The sequence below is a fragment of the Boleophthalmus pectinirostris genome, unplaced genomic scaffold, assembly GCF_026225935.1.
Source record: "Boleophthalmus pectinirostris isolate CB_2022bp ecotype Guang Dong unplaced genomic scaffold, ASM2622593v1 HiC_scaffold_22, whole genome shotgun sequence".
NCBI lineage: Eukaryota > Metazoa > Chordata > Actinopteri > Gobiiformes > Gobiidae > Boleophthalmus > Boleophthalmus pectinirostris.
The window spans coordinates 34,831,531-34,851,370 of NW_026571190.1; the positions used below are offsets into that span (position 1 = coordinate 34,831,531).

Genomic DNA, 19,840 nt, shown 5'->3' on the forward strand with positions numbered 1-19,840 from the left:
TCTTGGGTCTAGTCCCTCACAGAAATGATCAGGTTCAACATTTGTGCATTTAACTTTTGGATATTTCATGGTAAAGCAAGGCAAGGCAAGGCAAGTTTATTTGTATTGCACAATTCGTACACAAAGTAATTCAAAGTGCAAAGTACGATGTTATTAATAAGAAAAACTGTCTCTTGCTCCTCCGTTTGATAGTATGACGTCATCTCATGTTAAAATGAAAACCACCAGATGATACTCTGCAGAGACATCGCGCTGGGGGTGCTCTACGTGTATCTGTAATGGTTCAGGAGTTACCATGGAGACACATTAGCAAACACTGTCCAAAAAAGTTTTAAGATAGTCTGACAACTCAAGAAAAATCAAAGTGCATTTAAAAACACCTTCCCGGGAGCTGGTGATCAATATGAGAGTTCGTTTTAGGTGTTGAGGAAATGAAAAACTGTTGGCTAATGTAATTTTATGCACGAGTTAACAGCTCGTTTGCGTGTAATTCTATAGAGATTGGCAATTCCAGGGCTGCGATCATCCACATGTTTCTAGTGAAGGTGTATGGAGTTTAAAAACACAATAGTGCACTTCCTCGGGATCAATAAAGTATCTCTGTTTTTGCATCTTACTTTGCAGCTGATATCTCCAACATTCCCAGGGGGTTTGATGCTAACTGTAGGGGTGTAACTAGGGATGGGCATTCGATGAAATTTTCTTAATCGATCGTTGAGAGAATTAACGATCGATTATCGATTAATCATTAACGTTTTTATATTAAAATTATCATCATTATTATTACAATCTGCACTACTAATCTGCATAAATAAATTCAACTTTACGACAAATAAACCGTGACCGCTCTAGAGCCACATCAATCCGTTTATTATAATGTGTTTAATTCAGTTTTGCGCAACTGTCACAGAAACGAAACTTAAAACCGCATCGCTAATTTGCATAAACTAAGCGAAGATAAAACTACAGCTCTTGTGTCACTGATGCTGTTCAACTTCTGACGGATTAAAAGACATGATTCAGTGGAATACAGGTTAGTGTGATCATATTTGCGTTTGTCAAAACCGGGACAACGTACGGGGGGAGGGAGGTGGGGACTCGTCATCGACATTGCGCGACTCTCACCTGGCAAAGCTTTTTCCCACTGGACACCGAAACATATGTTCACATCGCCTCCCACTTGTCCCGAACGCAACGGAAAGCGTGGAATTTCTTGTACAAGTCATCGTTAAATATGCATTTGTGCTTCGGTACGTTGCAGACTGACCGACTGTTTGTGTCTCGCTCCTTCTGAGTGCAGAGAGACACATGTACACACCTGTTTGGTCACGCTACACACAGCAACCTACATTCGGTTTGTCAATTAAAATTTACGTAATCAACGAAATTGTTAATGATCAATTATCGATTAATCGACTCATCATGCCCATCCCTAGGTGTAACAATATCCAAGTCTCACGATACGATATCGTCACGGTACGATATTTATTGCGATATTGTGGGAAAGGTCACAATATGGTGCGGATGTTCACGATTAGGGATGTAACAATATCCAAATCTCTCGGTACGATATTTTCACGATATACATCTATGTATTGCGATATTTTGTGGCTTATATGCTACTTGTTCCTCTTAAAATGCCTTGGCAAGACTTAATCCAAAAAACTAAGACTTTAAAGTGCCTAGAACTTGTAGTCTGCACTGAAATGGAGCAAAGGATCATGGTCTATGTAGTTCCCTCTGTCTTTTTTTAACTATTGCTGCACCACAACTCTTAATTTAAGCAAAGAGACTTGTAATTCGATATATTGTGATGGTCCACGATATTATTGTGAGAACTTTGCCAATACGATATCACAATATTTTGGTTATTGTTACATCCTACTCAAGTTAGACTTTAATCTGATCTTTACTTTTAGCACAATCTGACTTAGTTGAAACTACAATGGGTGAGATGATTTGTGCTGTCAGTCATAAACAGAACCGTGAACGCTCGTATCGATCACAGGCTCCTGAAAATGTGTTGTTTAAATCCATTTTGTATCCATTCTTGAGTTTTCAGAGCTGCACTTCTTTTCAAAGTGTTTCCTAACGTGTGCATTGTGTTTCCATGGTAACTGATGGTCATTCCGCCAAAGTGATACATGTAGAATCCCTCCAGCGCGGTGTGTGCAGTGGTTGAGCAGGAGTGTCCATGATGGAGAGCAGGAACTCACAGCAACGATTTCAAGTCTCCATGGAGATATAAAAGACACCTATAAAGACGAGGTATTCTGCAACATCTTTTTTTTTTTAGCTTTCTACAATGTTTTTATGACTGCGTTCAGACTGCAGCCTGAAGTGACCCAAATTTTTTGGCCTCTATGTGACCTGTATCTGATCTTTTAATGACAGTCTGAACGGCACAGATCCGATTTTTTCAAATACGACCCAGGACACTTGGATATGTGCTCCTGAAACAGATACATATCTGATCTTTTGACATGTGACTTCAGTCTGAACGGCCAAAGCGCATCCATCCGACCTACACGTTATCAACAAGCCAGAAACATCTCTATTCTGCGCTGAAGTAGGCGAAAACTGTTAATGAACTCTGTGTCACTGAAGCGAAGCACATCACACTCACCACTCTTGGCTACGTCTCCACATCCACACGTTCCTTTCAGCGGACGTCGCTGCCGCTGTCCCACAAAACACCACAGCCAAAAACCTCGTCCTTCTCCTTCTCAATCTCCTCCTTAAAACAAGTAAGTTCATGTTCAAGTTCATGTTCATGTTCTGGCTCCTGTACGAGAGGAACTTTAAAATCTCCAGGTGCTCAATGCTCGCGTCCAAGTTTGAACAACTTCCGTAAACACCAGTGTTGGGAGTAACACTTTTTGAAAGTAACGAATTACAGTAATGCATTGCTTTTTGCTGTAACGCAGTAATGTAAGGCATTACAGGGGAAAAAATAGTAATATTTTACTCGGTACAAATGTGAGTAATGCATGTTACAATGCTGTTTTAACCTGGATTGAAGTGGTGGGTTTTTCCTCATACAAATTCACTAAAATAACCGCGATATCAGCAGCGGTGAAACTCCGGAGACGCGGCCGCGTAGACCTTCAGGTAACTGGGGGTGAAAGGACTGACGCAGAACTCCACGCTGTTTAGACCTGGTTTAGTTCTTGTTTAGACCTGGTTTAGTCCTGGTTCAGTCCATATACGGTGCAAAAATTCAGGATCTTTGCAGTTATTTTGGTGAGAGTAACTTAAAAGTAATGCAGTAGTAATGTAATGCCTTACATTTTAAATGCAGTAATATTGTAATGTAATGAATTACTTTGAAATGACAGTAACAAGTAATAAATAACGCATTACAGTTTTAAAGTAACTTGCCCGACAGTGGTAAACACAGAGCACGCTCGCTGCGTTTGATGTCGTCGTGTCTCCATTGCGCATGTGGGACACTTTCGGGCCATTTAATGTTCACACTGGAGTCACATACAAGACACATTTAATTGGAAATGTGAACGACCTCGCAAAAACATCGGATTTCATAAAAAAATCTAAATTGAGCATTAAGCCCTGCAGTCTGAACATAGCCTATGTTTCCTCATTAAAAATATATCTGGAAAGGATTTATATGTCATCCATGCATGTTTCAGTAATTTAGCAATCTCTCTCAGGCCGTATTTGAACCCTCTTTACGGTTAATGCTCAGCCCACAAGCCTACACAAGCGCCCGTGTTCGATTTATCTCCATTTTGTTTATATGGGACTGCCAGGACCATGTGCCAAACGGGCAGAACAAGAGAAGTCAGTATTTAACATCAAACACGCCGCAGTGCAGCCCGCTCTGGCTGACCTGGACTGCCCCATCGCCAAGATCAACACCAGCATGAATAAACAGAGGAAGAAAACAAAGCAAACGCAGCAACACTGACTAATGAGGAATCCACCTCCTTCGATATCACACAGAAGAGCACTATTACACGAGCTTTTGGTAGAGCAAGCAAAAGAATGTGCATTGGCGCAGGACGTGATCACAGACTTAATTGTGCAGTGAAGCTCTTAAGACTTGCCTCGTCAGCGTGTTTTCAAAAATGTAACCAAACACAAGGCCATTATATAGACACAGACTGTACAAAGAAGTGGACTAAGTGAGTGTGACGTCAGCCATAGTGTTCAGCGCTCCAGTCAAATGAAGCTCAGCGAGGTTTGCAATTACAGAGGCGAACTTGGAGCTGAGTTTCATATTTGGAATTCCGACAGCGAGTATCATAGCAACCAAAGAGCCAATCCGGAGCGAGGCTGTTGAAGGTAACGCTGCTTCCCTCCCACACCGCTGGTTTGGGAGGGGGTGTGCGGTTAGTAACGCTGTCAATCAAACCTGTTACTAACACCAGTGAGAGTCAGAGTCCAGCACGGGTCCATTTTTGGAGACCCGCACCCGCGCAGTACAGCACCACACCTGCCTGTTAACCCGTGATTATATCAAAGTTAAATCCACACCTGTCTGACCTGTTAACATTCCACCCGTTACCCAATAGTCCAGGACTAAACCAGGACTGAACCTACGCCGTGTCAAGAGCAAATTATAAATATACACAAGCCGCAAGTGCAGAGATGATTGCCAGGACTACACCAGGACTGGACCAGGTCTAAACCAGGTCTAAACCAGGTCTAAACCAGGTCTAAACCAGGACTAAACCAGGACTAAACCAGGTCTAAACCAGGATTAAACCAGGACTAAACCAGGTCTAAACCAGGTCTAAACCAGGACTAAACCAGGTCTAAACCAGGACTAAACCAGGACTAAACCAGGACTAAACAGGTCTAAACCAGGACTAAACCAGGACTAAACCAGGACTAAACCAGAACTAAACCAGGTCTAAACCAGGACTAAACCAGGACTAAACCAGGTCTAAACCAGGACTAAACCAGAACTAAATCAGGTCTAAACCAGGACTAAACCAGGACTAAACCAGAACTAAACCAGGACTAAACCAGGTCTAAACCAGGACTAAACCAGAACTAAATCAGGTCTAAACCAGGACTAAACCAGAACTAAACCAGGTCTAAACCAGGACTAAACCAGGTCTAAACCAGGACTAAACCAGAACTAAACAGGTCTAAACCAGGACTAAACCAGGTCTAAACCAGGACTAAACCAGAACTAAATCAGGTCTAAACCAGGACTAAACCAGGACTAAACCAGGACTAAACCAGGACTAAACCAGAACTAAACCAGGACTAAACCAGGTCTAAACCAGGACTAAACCAGAACTAAATCAGCTAAACCAGAACTAAACCAGGTCTAAACCAGGACTAAACCAGGACTAAACCAGGAGCGTAGCTGCTGAGCCTCTGCTCAGGATTATATGTAATAAAAACACTAAAGTCTTTCTCAGCCTGGTCCATCGTTTCAGGAAAAGACCGGGAAATGGCACTTGTTTCCAGGGCAACAGACGTCCTGGACACGCGTCAAGTTTTTTTCTCTCATTTGTCGTTCATTTGATTCACCTGCCCTACATCCGATGGTTCCCTGCCCATTGCACATGCACAGGTACACAACAATGCAGACAACTGAAGGATTCTGAGCCGAGTAAAAGTAAGTAAGTCTAAAAACAGGTAAAAATCGCCACAAAATCCAATATTTTTGAAAGCAGTAGGTGCCCTGTCAGCTTGAACAGGAGGAGTTTGTGATTACACTGTGCTCTATGAAAATAATCCTGTACCACTACGTCAACATCCTGTCCAGTTAATTTAATATCCACGGAGTGACCGCAGAGAAAGTATGCTCTTTTTTTTTTACATTAATGTTCATATCTTAATTTACAGACAAAGTAGTGAAATAAAACCCTAGGATCACGTAGAGCGGGTTAATACGAATATTTTAAGACCAAAAAGACAGAGAAACAGGCCACGTTTTTTCAACCGTAAGTGAATTGGAGCCGAGTTGATGGAGCCTGATTTTGCATGGGAGTTCACGCAAAAAAACATTGTATTTATATAAAGACAGATTAAACTTTGAAAAGTATATATTTGAAAATTTAAAAACCAAACAGACTCACTTTTTACATTATATCACATGTATGAACAGTCTGAACATTTGTTTTTCAGCCTACAGTGGTCCCTCGTTTATCGCGGTGGTTACGTTCTAAAAATAACTTGCAGTAGATGAAATTTGCGAAGTAGTCAGCTTTATTATTATATCTGTTTTAAGGCTGTAAAACCCCTCACCACACACTTTATACACTTTTCTCAGACACGACAGTTACAACCCTTTTTGCATCTTGCAACTTATTGCTGAGGTCGTCCTTATGTTATTTTCTTCCTTTCTGTAACAACCTGAAGATTAATTTATTCCGTAATGGCGCCCTACAGCTGCGTAACTTCTACCTTCCTTCAGCGTATCCAGAAGCCCAACTTTTTGTGCGATGGTTTGCATCTTCCTCTGCCTTTTGGGTGCGACCGCAGGAGCCTTTGCCGGTGCAGAACTTTTTGTCGACATTGTGGGTTTTGTCGGGGAGAAAAGTTGCAAAGATACAGCACTTCAGAATCACACTGCTAGAGATCCAACATTTGTGTAGATTTGTCAAGCTGAACACATTCTGTGCTGTACAGGAAACCCAGCACAGAGGAGATTGATTGACAACAGTCTACAGTCCCTTACCCAATCAGGATGCAGGGGGAGGAACGCAATACGCGTTCATAAGCTGTAAAAAAAATAATAATAAATTGCATTTACAAAACATTTTCTGCAACTGATTGAGGCATTGTCCAAAAGAAATTTAAATACTTTTCAAATCCAAAACTGGGAAGAATGTTCCTTTATACATACAGTCCATGATTATAGCTCAGCAAACTCCCAGCCACTGTTGGGCAAGTTACTTTAAAACTGTAATGTGTCATTTATGACGTGTTACTGTCATTTCAAAGTGATTAGTTACATTACAATATTACTGTATTTAAAATGTAAAACATTACACGACTATTACAGCACTTTAAGTTACTCTCAAAATAACCGTGAAGATGCTGAACTTTTGCGCCGTATACAGACTGAACCAGGACTAAACCAGAGCTGAACCAGGACTAAACCAGAACTAAACCAGGACTAAACCAGAGCTGAACCAGGACTAAACCAGAACTAAACCAGGTCTAAACCAGGACTAAACTAGGACTGAACCAAGAACTAAACTAGGACTGAACCAGGACTAAACCAGGACTGAACCAGAACTAAACCAGGTCTAAACCAGGACTGAACCAGAACTAAACCAGGTCTAAACCAGGACTGAACCAGGACTAAACCAGGACTGAACCAGAACTAAACCAGGTCTAAACCAGGACTGAACCAGGACTACACCAGGTCTAAACCAGAGCTGAACCAGAGCTGAAACAGGACTGAACCAGGACTAAACCAGAACTGAATCAGAAATGAACCAGGACTAAATCAGGTCTAAACCAGAACTAAACCAAGACTAAACCAGGACCAAACCAGGACTAATCTTGGACTAGAACTTGGAATCTAGGACTGCCCCTGAGAGAACCCCCGAGCGTGATTGGGCATCGATTGAGCGAGGAGTTCTGCATTGGTCCTTTCGCTCACGATCACGGTCTACACGGGCACATTTCTGGTGTTTCACCGCCGCTGATATCGTGGTGATTTTAGCGAATTTGTATAAAGAAAAACGAAAAACCCACCACTTCAATCCAGGTAAAAAAAAAGCATTGTGACGCGCGTTACTCACATTTGTACCGAGTAAAATATTAACTTTTTCTTTCCTTGTAATGCCGTAACATTACTGTGTTACAGCAAAAAGCAACGCATTACAGTAATTTGTTACTTTTATAATGCGTTACTCCCAACTCTGCTCCCAGCACCCACAATCTGAAGACCACTAAATAAATGCAACGTCTAATCAGTCTTAACCAAACCAGGGCATTGTTTGTTTGTCCAACTAAATTATGACGAGTTATAGTACCAATTTCCTGAGCGTATTTGTTTGTACGCTACAGGCTGGAGTTAAAAATGAACAGCAACATCAAGTGTCAAATTGAAGCTGCGTTTCGACTATGGATTTCCACTATGAATAATTAATTTCACATTCATTTCCGGAGAGCCACTTAATGTGGGACAGACGCACCTTTCGACAGCATTTACATCCCAGGCCAAATCACTCCGAAAGTCTGAAAAGTTTCTATGACCTTGCACAAAGTCTCCGTCTCTTCCTGCTTGCCATCCATCCAAGAGTGACCGCGGCTCTCATTTGCAACCTCCTCAAGTAAAGCCTCCTGTCTGCCCTGTGTGTATCCAGCCACGCCACAGCCTGACTCACATCCTGGGCCTTATGTAATTGACGCAAGAAATAAATAGCACAAAGCACTAACATTAAAGCTCCTGTATTTACACAAAATGGATTCTTGCGAGTTTTAAGCCATGTTATAATTAGAGGTGTGCAAAAATACTGAAATATCGATATACAGTATTGTTTAATGTGATGATTGTGGGCTGCTGTATTTGCTGGAATTTTAGGAGTATTTTACTAAATTATTTCGTTTTGTTACAGTTTTGTTGTTTGTTTAGAGGAAGGAAACTCATTTATGCGACACATTTAACATTTTCTCTGTTTTGACGATTAAAATGTTTGTGTTTCATCTGAACTTTGCAGGAGATTTTGTGCATGAAGAAGTAGTGAGTGAGAGATACCTTTGTGAGGATTCACGTGGTTCAGAGGGACGTTGTCAAAACGGGTGCCACTTGTTGTCAAGGCAAATGTTTCTAGTGAAGGTGTATGGACTTTAAAATATGGAGTTTAAAAACACAATAGAGCGCTTCCTGAATTTCCCTCGGGATCAACAGCAAAGGAGAAATTCAATTTGTCAGCTAGACAAAAGTTTATTTTGATCTAAAACGTTTTGCATCTCATCCAAGCTGCTTTTTCATTTCTATCATTTGTCATTAAAAGATAAACTGAAGAAGGTCAAAACCTGTTTGACCAAAATAAACTTTTGTCCACTTGACAAATTGAATTTCTCCTTTGCCATTGATTCTACCAAGCCTGGGTCATCAGCTGGTTTCACCTCGTGGAAACTGTCTGACCTCGCAGCATTAGGATTCGTTCGCTCGACGGTAAGCAGGTACTGTTTTTTATAGGTATATTAAGCTTTTCCTAAATCCCGTAGGAAGAAGGGCAATAACGTCTTTCCCCTTGATAAAATTCACCAAACATTCTCTTTATTCCAGCTTTTGATCTACAATCCCGGGAATCGTTGCCAACACAGAATGTATGTATTGAAGAGAACTATCTCTCTGGTTTAAGAACTGTACAGGTCAGGGATGTCCAAACTTTTTTCATTAAGGGCCACATTTCTAAACACATTCGAAGCAGAGGGCCGATCGAGGGCCGTAGACGGGAGCTCAATACAGTGAATTCATGCTAAAATCCTCAAAACCACACACCAAATCTTCAGTATTGGCTTTATCAAAGTAGATTTTCAGAAAACTTGCTGTAAAAAGTAAATTTTTAATTGATGTAAGGTAATTTGGGCCAAGTCACCTGGAAGCCTGAGGGCCAAGAAAAAATTGTCCGAGGGCCGCATTTGGCCCACGGGCCGTAGTTTGGACATGCCTGGTATAGGTGTTAGCTCTGATAGTGATATTCGCCCTGGAGTGCCGGGGCAGGACACAGGAGACAGGATGCAGATGGTAAAATTTAGGAGGCTTTAATGAAGTTCAGGCATCATCATAGAATTATTAACGTGTAAAGTAAAGGAACGGAGAAGCTGGAAACGTAAGTAAAAGTTATTTATTGAATTATCATTATTCGTTGTAGTTCTTCTTCTCCACTTGCCGCTTGATCGGTCCATCGGAAAATAGAGTCCCGCGGTCACTTCCGTTGTGGCTTTTTAATGTGTTGTGGCTTTTTGATGTGTTGCGGCTTTTGCGTTTGTGTTGTGGCGTTTGCATTTGTTGCGGCGTTTGCATTAAAATAGAGTCCCTCGGTCATTTCCTTTGTGGCTTTTTGTTGTGTTGTCGCATTTGTATTTGTTGCGGCGTTTGCGTTTGTTGCGACCCCTCTCGGCTTCCGTACTAGTGGGCGCTCCTTGCAAACCTACTGCCTTTTCCAACAGTACGGCTCTTCACTGATCGGCTGGTGCCCGGACTCGCACTTCTGGGATTCTTGCAAACCTTCTAGTGTTTTCCGATTCCCGATCTAGTCGCTGGAGTGAAATGAAATTGTGGGGAGGCACTAGTTGACACCAGCCTGGCTAGATTCTACCTTTACGACTGAGGGATTTTATACACTCGGAATCAATAAAGTATCTCTCTCTGTATTACTACTTGACATCACAAGGTCGAACATTCAAGTATTTTCCATTTGAGAGCAGAACTAACCATCTGCAGGATTTGTGTGTTAATACGCGAAACTAAACAAAACTCCAGGTCTGTTTTTGACGAGGAAACATTATAACATAGATCAGAAAATAGCGTAACATAGGCCCTTTAATGACATTATTTACGCTGTAGCCGGCACCGGGCATACTGCGTCTTAAGAACTGTAAATCCTGGCCTTGTTGTAAAGGATAATGAGCCCCCCAGAGGATGACCACCCATACGCTCAAAGCTAATCAAGGCGAGCCACAGATACGCTTGCACCTCCGAGTCTGGGTGCAAAACCACACTGACCACCAGACGCAACCACGAGACAAAATACAATATTCCACTACAGCGGTCATTATGTGTACACGAAGACCGTACAAAGCTCCATTAAGGCCTTGGATTTACACAAAAGGTAACCACAATGCAGCCGGGTTTCACTGATGCTTTCGTCGACATTCTCTGGGGATGTGACGCTAACTGTAGACTCTGCTCTGTCTGAAGCCCTGTGACTCAAGTTAGACTTCAATCAGAGCTTTGTTTTAACACAATCTGACCAAAAAGAATGAAGTAGCTGCTGTTAAACAAGGCTTTCTCAAAAAATATTGCAGTCCAGTTAGTCCCTCTCACTACTTTTGTTGAAAATCAAACTGCAAAACAGGACCATGAAGATTCGTATTGATCACAGGCTCCTGAAAACGTGTTTTTAATCTTTTTTTCCAACAGACCTTTTTCACAACGGCCGGATGTGCCCCGCTGTAGATTAGACTTCTGGTTAATGGTTTTCTGTGGCAAAATATCTGTGGAAATGTCTCGCGTATTTTCCACCAGCTTCATAAATCTGCCCCATCACCAAATCTTCAACCAACAAGGGCGACAGAGGAAATATTCTGTCCACGAAAAACGTATCCACAACTATCAAGGTAAGAGAGAGGAAAGCTTAAAGGCGAACAACGATTATTATTGTGTTATGGTATGCTACAGATCTCGCATTCGAACTGCACAAATCTATCTATGCTAATTCCGACATCGTGAATTTGATTTTTAATTTTGGCTTCTACGTTTTCTACGTTTCTACGAAGTGAAACCGGTTGATGAATCAGGCTAGGTTTGATCGGGTTCGAACACAAATATCTTAATGCCTATCGGGCTCGGGTTGGATTCGATCACTCCTCTGTCAGACGCGGGCCAGGCTCGGACAGAAAAATTCGGCCCGATCCACACTCTAGTACACAACACTGCAGCATTTGTACATGTTTATCAGTCTGGCCAAATTCGGCGTGGCTGCGGTTTGGACCTGGAAATAGAATTATGACATACAAGCTCTATAGGGGGCTGGAAAAAGTATCTTTTTATGACACATCCGTCTCTTCAAATGATCCAGTCTTCGCAGTAACAGATCGGCACCAGAAGATTTCATATCACCAACTCTATTTTTGGGAAAAGATAAAAGTGGATTTGTCAGCACTGTTATCTTATCACACTATTTTGTATTCCACTGTCCTAATTATGTGACAATAAAAATTAATGTGGCTCACAACAAAGCTCCAGCAGTCTGGTTTTTGCCTTTAATTCTTTGTAACATTCTCTGCAAACACAATATTTTCTTTTCAAAAACAACAAAATGTATGGTGTGGTGCTCATTAACCAGAGTCGACAATCTAAACAGTTTGACAAGGAACAATACAACCATCAAGATAATTTGTAAAAAAGAAAGATTATATTTATGTTGTATTTTGTCTTTTTATAGAATGAGAAAATTACAGATTTCAAGATTGCAAGACTACCAAATTGCAATAACTACAATTATATCAGTGCAAACCACAAAAGATTCAGTATAAAAACGGGATAATCCTGTATCTTAGATCTTTACAATCTGTATTATTTGTTCATTTGTTTTTCAAAATAAAACCAAAAATAAGAAAACAAAAAAACAACTATTTTCTTCATTATCTGTCTCCAAAACCAAAATTTAAAAAAATGATAATGATTACTTTTTTCAGTTTTCGATTTTGTGTTTAAATGAATGATGGAAAAAACAGATAACGGTGTTTCCCGTTTACGTGTCTTAAACTGTGATGACGGACTGAACCAGGACTGAGACCAGGACCAGACCAGGACTGAGACTGGGACTGAGATCAGGAACAAACCGGGACCAGAGCAGGACTGTGACCGGGACTGTGACCGGGACTGTGACCGGGACTGAGACTGGGACCAGACCAGAACTGAAACCAGGACTGAGACTGGCCCCAGGTCGGGACTGAGACCAGGGCTGAGACTGGGACCTGGTTTAGTCCTGGTTCGGTTCTGGTTTAGACCTGGTTCAGTTCTGGTTTAGTCCTGCTTTAGACCTGGTTTAGTCCTGGTTCAGTTCTCCTGATTCAGTCTACGGTTTAGTCCTGGTTCAGTCCATATAAGGCGCAAAAATTCAGCATCTTCGCAGTTATTTTGGTGAGAGTAACTTAAAAGTGCTGCAATAGTCGTGTAATGTCTTATATTTTAAATACAGTTATATTGTAATGTAACAAATTACTTTAAAATGACAGGAACAAGTAATAAATAAATAAATAACACATTACAATTTTAAAGTAACTTGCCCAACAGTGTCTGGGACAGTCCAACTTTTGAGCCTGTGTCCCTTGTCCCAGCAGATTTATCCAAAACCAGAGATTTGTCCCAGTTTTACACAAGAAATGTCTCTATTTTTGACCAATCTGCTCTCTGCCAACAGTAAAGAGGCATAAATTGTCATTTGTTTAGGTAAAATACAGATTGATGCTTAAAAACGACCAAAACACAAAGAAAATGTGTCTCCTCTAAGGTTGGCTAAGGCTAAAGCTAATGCTAATGCCAAAGCTACAAAGTTTAATCACCTCATCAAAACGGCAGTGGGGACAGCTCTTTTAAAAGACCAAACTACAGCTAAAAGGATACAACCTTGGCTGTCCCCATTTATTTGATTAAAACGATAAGATGGGACAATTTTGGCACCAGAAATGGCATCAAATGAAAGTTAAGAGCATTAGCATTAGCCTTAGCCAACCAAATACTGCTAGAAACACACTTTAGCCGTAGCGTATCATCATTGTGGACACATTTTTCAACATTCAAACAATGTTCATAGTTGTAAAAAAAAGGTTTCAGCTGGAGTCAGGTGGACACTCGAGACGTTTCAGCTCAGATCTATAAATCATTTTCAGTTTAATGCCACAAGTTTGAGACTCTGTGAAATCCAAGTACCAAGAACTTAGTTGTTACCAGCAAATTCAAGCTTCCAATAAAGGTGCAGTAACTTTTCCAGCTCCTTGCTCCGCTTATATCCAATCCAATCCACTTTATTTACAGAGGCAGCGATACCATTAGGCAAAAGTAGGCAGCTGCTTAGGGCCCCCAAACCTGAAGGGGCCCCCATCCAATAGATGTATCAAGAATCTCGGAATTCCGGTCATTGCGCAATGCATACTGGGAAGGATTTTCCAAAAAAGTGAGCATCAAACCGCCACTTTTGTTTTCCTACTGGGATGCATCTATTGACAAAGCCAGTATTTTCTAGTCTTTTGAACCATATCGCTTTTGTTTCTGGTTCTGATATTGTCGTATTTTAGTTCTGGGATTCAGACATTGTAACAGCGGAAAACGGCTCGAGAAATTTGTTTGCAAACTCCATAAATGCAAAAGGTCAAAGGTTTCCGTTTTCATCCTTCCTGTGTATTAATCCTGCCCATCGCCTTCAGCTTTCACTATGTTTCAATTCCATTGGGAAGGGAAACAATTTGAACGGAGGTTTGTGATCACACAGATCTGATTCCCTTTTGCATTTATGGAGCTCGCAAACTAATTTCTCGAGCCGTTTTCCGCTGTTAGAACATCCAACAACCACACATTAACTGTACTAACTGTAGTTGGTAATGTGCATTTTATGAGATGCTGAAATAAAGAATGAAACTGAATGAATGAAATTACAGTCGTCCAGGCATGATGAAATAAAAGCATGCACGACTTGTTCAAAAAGTTTAAAAGTTAGAAAAAGGTTTGACTTCGGATAAAAGCCGCAAGTGATAAAAACTTGTTTTTAAATGTCGCTGATCTGCTTGTCAAATTTAAAATCACTGTGATGCCGAGGTTGGTGACTGTGGGCGAACTGAATTTTTGAGGTGTCCCACATCAATGAGGGTACTGCCGGCCCCAAACAGTATCACCTCTGTCTTTGCTTCATTCACTTTTAAAAAGTTTTAGGCCAACCAAGCCTTGACGTCAGATAGACAGTCAAGTGGGAGTGTCGGGGGATTGTGATCCTCTTTTTCCTTTTTTATAGTAAGAATGCATGTTATTCCGGGTATTTTTGCTTTCTCAAAGTCGAAAACCGTCCATTCAAGAGCATTACAGTAAAAAATGTATCCATCCACCAATTTTCTTCAGCTTATCCAGGGCCAAGTCATAGACACAGAGACTCCCAGAGTTTCCTCACCCCAGACACTTCCTCCAGCTCCTCTGGTGGGACCCCAAGGCGTTCCCAGGCCCAAGAGAGACACAGTCCTTCCTGCGTGTCCTGGGTCTTCCCTGGGGCCTCCTCCCAGTGGAAGATGAACACCTCTATCTTGTCCTTTCAGTCATTACCCAGAGCTCATGACCATAGGTGATGGAAGAACATAGACAGTCTGGTAAATCGAGAGCTTTGCCTTTGGACTCAGCTCCCTCTTCACCACAACAGTCTGATTCAGCGACCGCCTCACTACAGACGCTGCGCCGGTCCGCCTGTCAGTCTCACACTCCATCACGCTGTTGTTGTGAAGTTGTCAGAGGAGGATCTATTGTTCCCTGTGGGGGAGTCTCTTGTATTGTCCCTGTATCACAAGATATTAATGAATCACAACAACAGCAGAAAAATCTTTTTGCAACTCATTTTTGACAAAGCCCAGCCTAAAGGGAACACACCTCACTGCATAACCGCTCAACCATCCATTTTACAATAGCCCGATTCTCTGCAGAAAACTGTTTTGGGGGATACAACTAGTTTTTTTTTTTAAACCACAGGAAAATAAGGAGAGCGAGAGTGGAATGAAAACGCAGCATTTTGTATTGACTGCATGAATATTCTGCTTAATGTAAAAAAACAGAACATTTGTCCACTGAATATGTATGTGTGAGCCGATGGACTCATGAGACTCATTATGTACATACACATACAAATACAAATACAAATACAAATACACATACACATACACACATATACACACAGCAGCCGGCAGAAAGCTACAGCTCACAGCCATTATGTTTATTTCAGTTTGTGTGATGGTCTTTACGAAAAGTGGTGGAGAACTGTGCCAATTTTGTCACAGAAGGACTTTATAACCAAAAACAAAAATGTGTCCAAATTTGAAACGATGATAGAGGGAAAAATGGAGCGTGACTGCGCACCACCTGGTTCAGGAACTACATTTCTCATTCATTTTTCCCCACACAGTTTCCAAAAAAAAAAAAAAAATGTATATTAAAAGTTTGAAAGCTCATTTCTGTTCAGATATGTTGTAACTAATGACCACAAGAACTATAATTTCACTTAAAATCTGTTTCTGAAATGTTATAAACTTCAGTTACCATATTTTTCTAACTATAAGTCGCACCAGCCAAAAATGCATAATGAAGAAGAAAAAGACCATATATAAGTTGCACTTTTTGAGGAAATGTATTTTATAAAACCAGAGACCAGGAACCGACATTTCATCTTGAAAGGCAAGTTATAGTAAATAACAATAGAACAGAGAACAACAGACTGTTAACGTCACATATGAACAGTTCTTCAGATAAACTATAACATAAACAAAAGAACAGAAGAAGTTTACCAAACTCTCCATCTCACTCCAAATCACTAAATCCATTCAATTCTTCATTCTCTGTGTCACTTCTGAGCAACTCTGCGATGTCCGGAAGTAAACAGAGCGCCGCCTCCTCTTCTGTGTAGCTGCTGTCAGACTCAGCATCAGTTCCAGTTAGAATTATTCTGGCCTTTCTGAATCCCGACAGGATGGTTTTGGTGTCATTGAAGTCCAGGGTTTGTCGATCCATCCAGTGACTTCCAGGATAGTTGCGTGGTGCACCTTCCAGGTTTTCACAAGTTTCTCGCTCACTCCAAACTTTCTTTCTGCTGCTCGATTACTGTTTTCTGCTGAATATTTCACTACTTGCAGCTTGTAATCTGCAAAATATGATTTTCGTTTTGGGGGCATTTATGTTCAGTCTTCTCAGTCGTCTTTATAAGTTTGTTTAAATGTAAAATTTTCAGTGGTGCAGAAGTAATGGTGCGATCGACTGACATGATACAGACAGGACAGAGGCTCTTTCTGCAGGAGACATGCGCAGTAGAACCAAGTGACAGTGGTACAGGAGGAGCAGGAGCAGCAGATACTGACACACAAGTCTTCAGTGTGAAAATTTTAATATATAAGTCGCACCGGTGTATAAGTCGCGGGACCACCCAAACCATGAAAAAAAAGTGCGACAAAAAATACGGCATTAAAGCTTTAAAAAAAAAAAATTAATTGGACAACCGCAATATGGATATTAATTAGCACCCTGCTGGTTAGCCTCCGCGATGCTGTTGAACTCTTAATATTTGATTTTTTTGAAAAGTCTACGAAAATAAATTGTACTTTTGGAACCATAATGCTATTAGACTTTAGAAGCACTGACTTGACTAAATAAAAAAGCTAAAATAAAGACATCAAAAAGAGCGTATTCAAGACCCCGTAACTCTTTTTTTTTTTTTTTTTATGAAAAACAGGACTACAATTTGCAGTGGTCTAACGTTTTCCCTCATGTTCCTACTTCTGGCATCAATTATTCACCGTAATGAGTTTATGAATGATTTTTACAGCTTTCAGAAGCCAGAGCGGAGTTTTGCTGTATCAGGAAAGCTTAAATCAACTAGCATTCTAACAGCGCACTTGCTAATTCACAGAGGATAAAATAAGCAGTATTTATAATATATTTGCTCTGGGGTAAACAAAGTAAAACCAAATATATGAGAAAAAATAAGAAGTTAAGATCATTATATTTAAGATTTTACTGAAATAAAAAAAAAAAAAATCCAATTTGGGTCATTTTTGGTTGGAAATTATAACATCACACTGGGGAAATCCATAATTTACCTAGCAACCATGTAGTACACTGGGTTAAAACTCTAATGTACCCAGAATTATAAATATATTATAGAAAGGAAACCAAGTACTTCCTGTAATTTTCTGTACTTCCTACATATTTTTCAGCTTTTCTTCACAAACTGCTTCTTGATCTGTGTAAAACTATAACTGCTGCATACGCGCCGATAATAACGTGTATGCAGCAAAAAGATGAATTCAATTTCTGACAGCACAGTGAATCTCCCGTTTCCATGTTCATTCAGAGGCATATGAGGCGTTCAGCTGTATGATTAACAGACCAGAAACCATCAGGGGGCTAGTTTGTCATCAACACAACATGAATGAAACAGAAAATCGAAAACATTTCCGTACAATAATGTGGAATCAGTTATATGAAAATGAACGAAAAATAATAACAAGGATTGATCAACGTTTTACACTGGGTTTATCTCTCCAATAGGCCTCAGTTAAACTCCTATGATCCTCTCTGCTCTGCACATCCAAACACAACTATAAAGTGTGTTTGGAAAGGTGTAACCATAGACTGTATGTTTCTGGCTCCATTGACTCTGGCTTCAATTCACTTTCTATTGAAAAATCATCACCCCTCTCTCTATAACGACTGCTGTCAGACTCATGATTTTGGTCTTAAAATGTTTGTATTAACCCACTCTACATGATCCTGGTGTTTTTACTGTTTTCACTATTTAGTAGGAGTGTAACAGTACATGTATTCGTGCAGAACTGTTTTGGTACGGAATGTTCAGTTCAGCGCAGGGCTGTGCATGAGTGAGTTCGTGCAATTTGTGTGCGTTTACATTCCACCACTACATGTGCAGCTACACAGAAGGCTCGGCTCTTTAATATTCATGAGAGAACTCGTATATGATTGGGGCAGTGTTTCCTGCAGCGCTTTATAGTTAGAGCGGCCGTCTTGACAACAATTGCCCCTCGCCTTGACTACGTCCCTCTGAACCACGTGAATCCTCATAAATCTACCGTCATCGCGCTGTGGTCCTCACTTTCGCCTTTCACCAGCCTGGAATGTCCTCTTTCTCCTCACCTCTGTCCGGAGCGAAAGTATATTTTCAACCTCTTGGGACATTGTAACTGCAGCAGATCTGCACTTGCACTGGACTAGTTGGTTTTTCTGGCCAAAAATATGAAGACTGACTAAAACTTAATCCTGAAACTGTTATTGCTGCACTTTACTTTTTAAAGTTTTGTTTACTGTTTACAAGGAATTAAAAAAATAATAATATTTCATACCTTTGTTTCTTATTTGAGAATATTTTATTTAACTTAATAGTATTACCAAGCAGCACTTTACATTTATTTTCCCGTTTGTATAATGTTAAAACTAATTGTTGGTTTAATAAACACACAAATAAATAACAAGCAAATGGTTTTGCATTTTGTTTCCATACTGTACTGAAAATGAACCGAACCGTGACCTCAAAACCGACGTACGAAGCGAACCGTGATTTTTGTGTACCACTGTCAACCCCTAATATTTAGTTCGGAAATCAAGATATGAACATTAATAGCAGACCAATCAGGCGCCTTCTTTCCCAAAGGTCGCCCCAATTAGCATTACCAACAGGTTTGATTGACGGCCCTCCTCCTGCCAAACCAGCGACGTGAGCAGGAACTTCAACAGCCTCGCTCCGGATTGGCTCTTTGGTTGCTATGATACTCGCGGTCGGAATTCCAAATAAGAAACTAGACTCAAAATTCGCTCCTACACCCTGCAAGCCTCGATAAGCTTCCTTTGACTGGAGCCTCACTCGGTCCACTCCTTTAACCAGTCTATGGGTGCACCCGAAGCCGAGGCCAGCGCAGAAACACCGAAATACATCGTCCGACCTTGAGGATACATGTACTCTGCTTTGAATGTGCCTTTATAACTTTCCTCCTCCTGTGAGACAATATGAGTTTCCCAGTGGGTGCCCCCCCCCCCCTCACGAGTGCGCAGTGACAGCCCGAGTTCATAGCGAGGAGAGCGATGCTGGTGGACAGGCTTCCAGCAGGCCCCAACACGCACAGTCCTAATGCATGATAATGAATTCTCCTTCCTTCCTTCTTTCCTTCCTTCCGCCACCTCATTTCCATGTGTACCGCCGCACGCCCACAGCCATCGAAAATCAACCGCTGCCACACAGCTGCACCGCAAAGAATCTGCCCGTTTGCGAACTTGAACTTTGAGTCGTTTAGTGATTACCCCTTCATTGTTGTAGATTTAGAGTCTGGCAGCCGCAGCCGAATGTCTGGAAGAGAGACCGAAGCCATGTGCTCAGACTTTAAGTGCAGTTTAATTAGAAGATCACTTGAGTGT

The 19,840-nt window shown here is 41.0% G+C and overlaps 1 protein-coding gene across 1 annotated transcript in view; it reads right to left on the reverse strand.

Annotated features, from left to right (window-relative positions):
• inpp4b (inositol polyphosphate-4-phosphatase type II B) overlaps positions 1-19,840 on the reverse strand; it is a 718,149-nt gene that overhangs the window by 143,366 nt on the left and 554,943 nt on the right. The gene's annotated exons all lie outside the window — the stretch shown is intronic.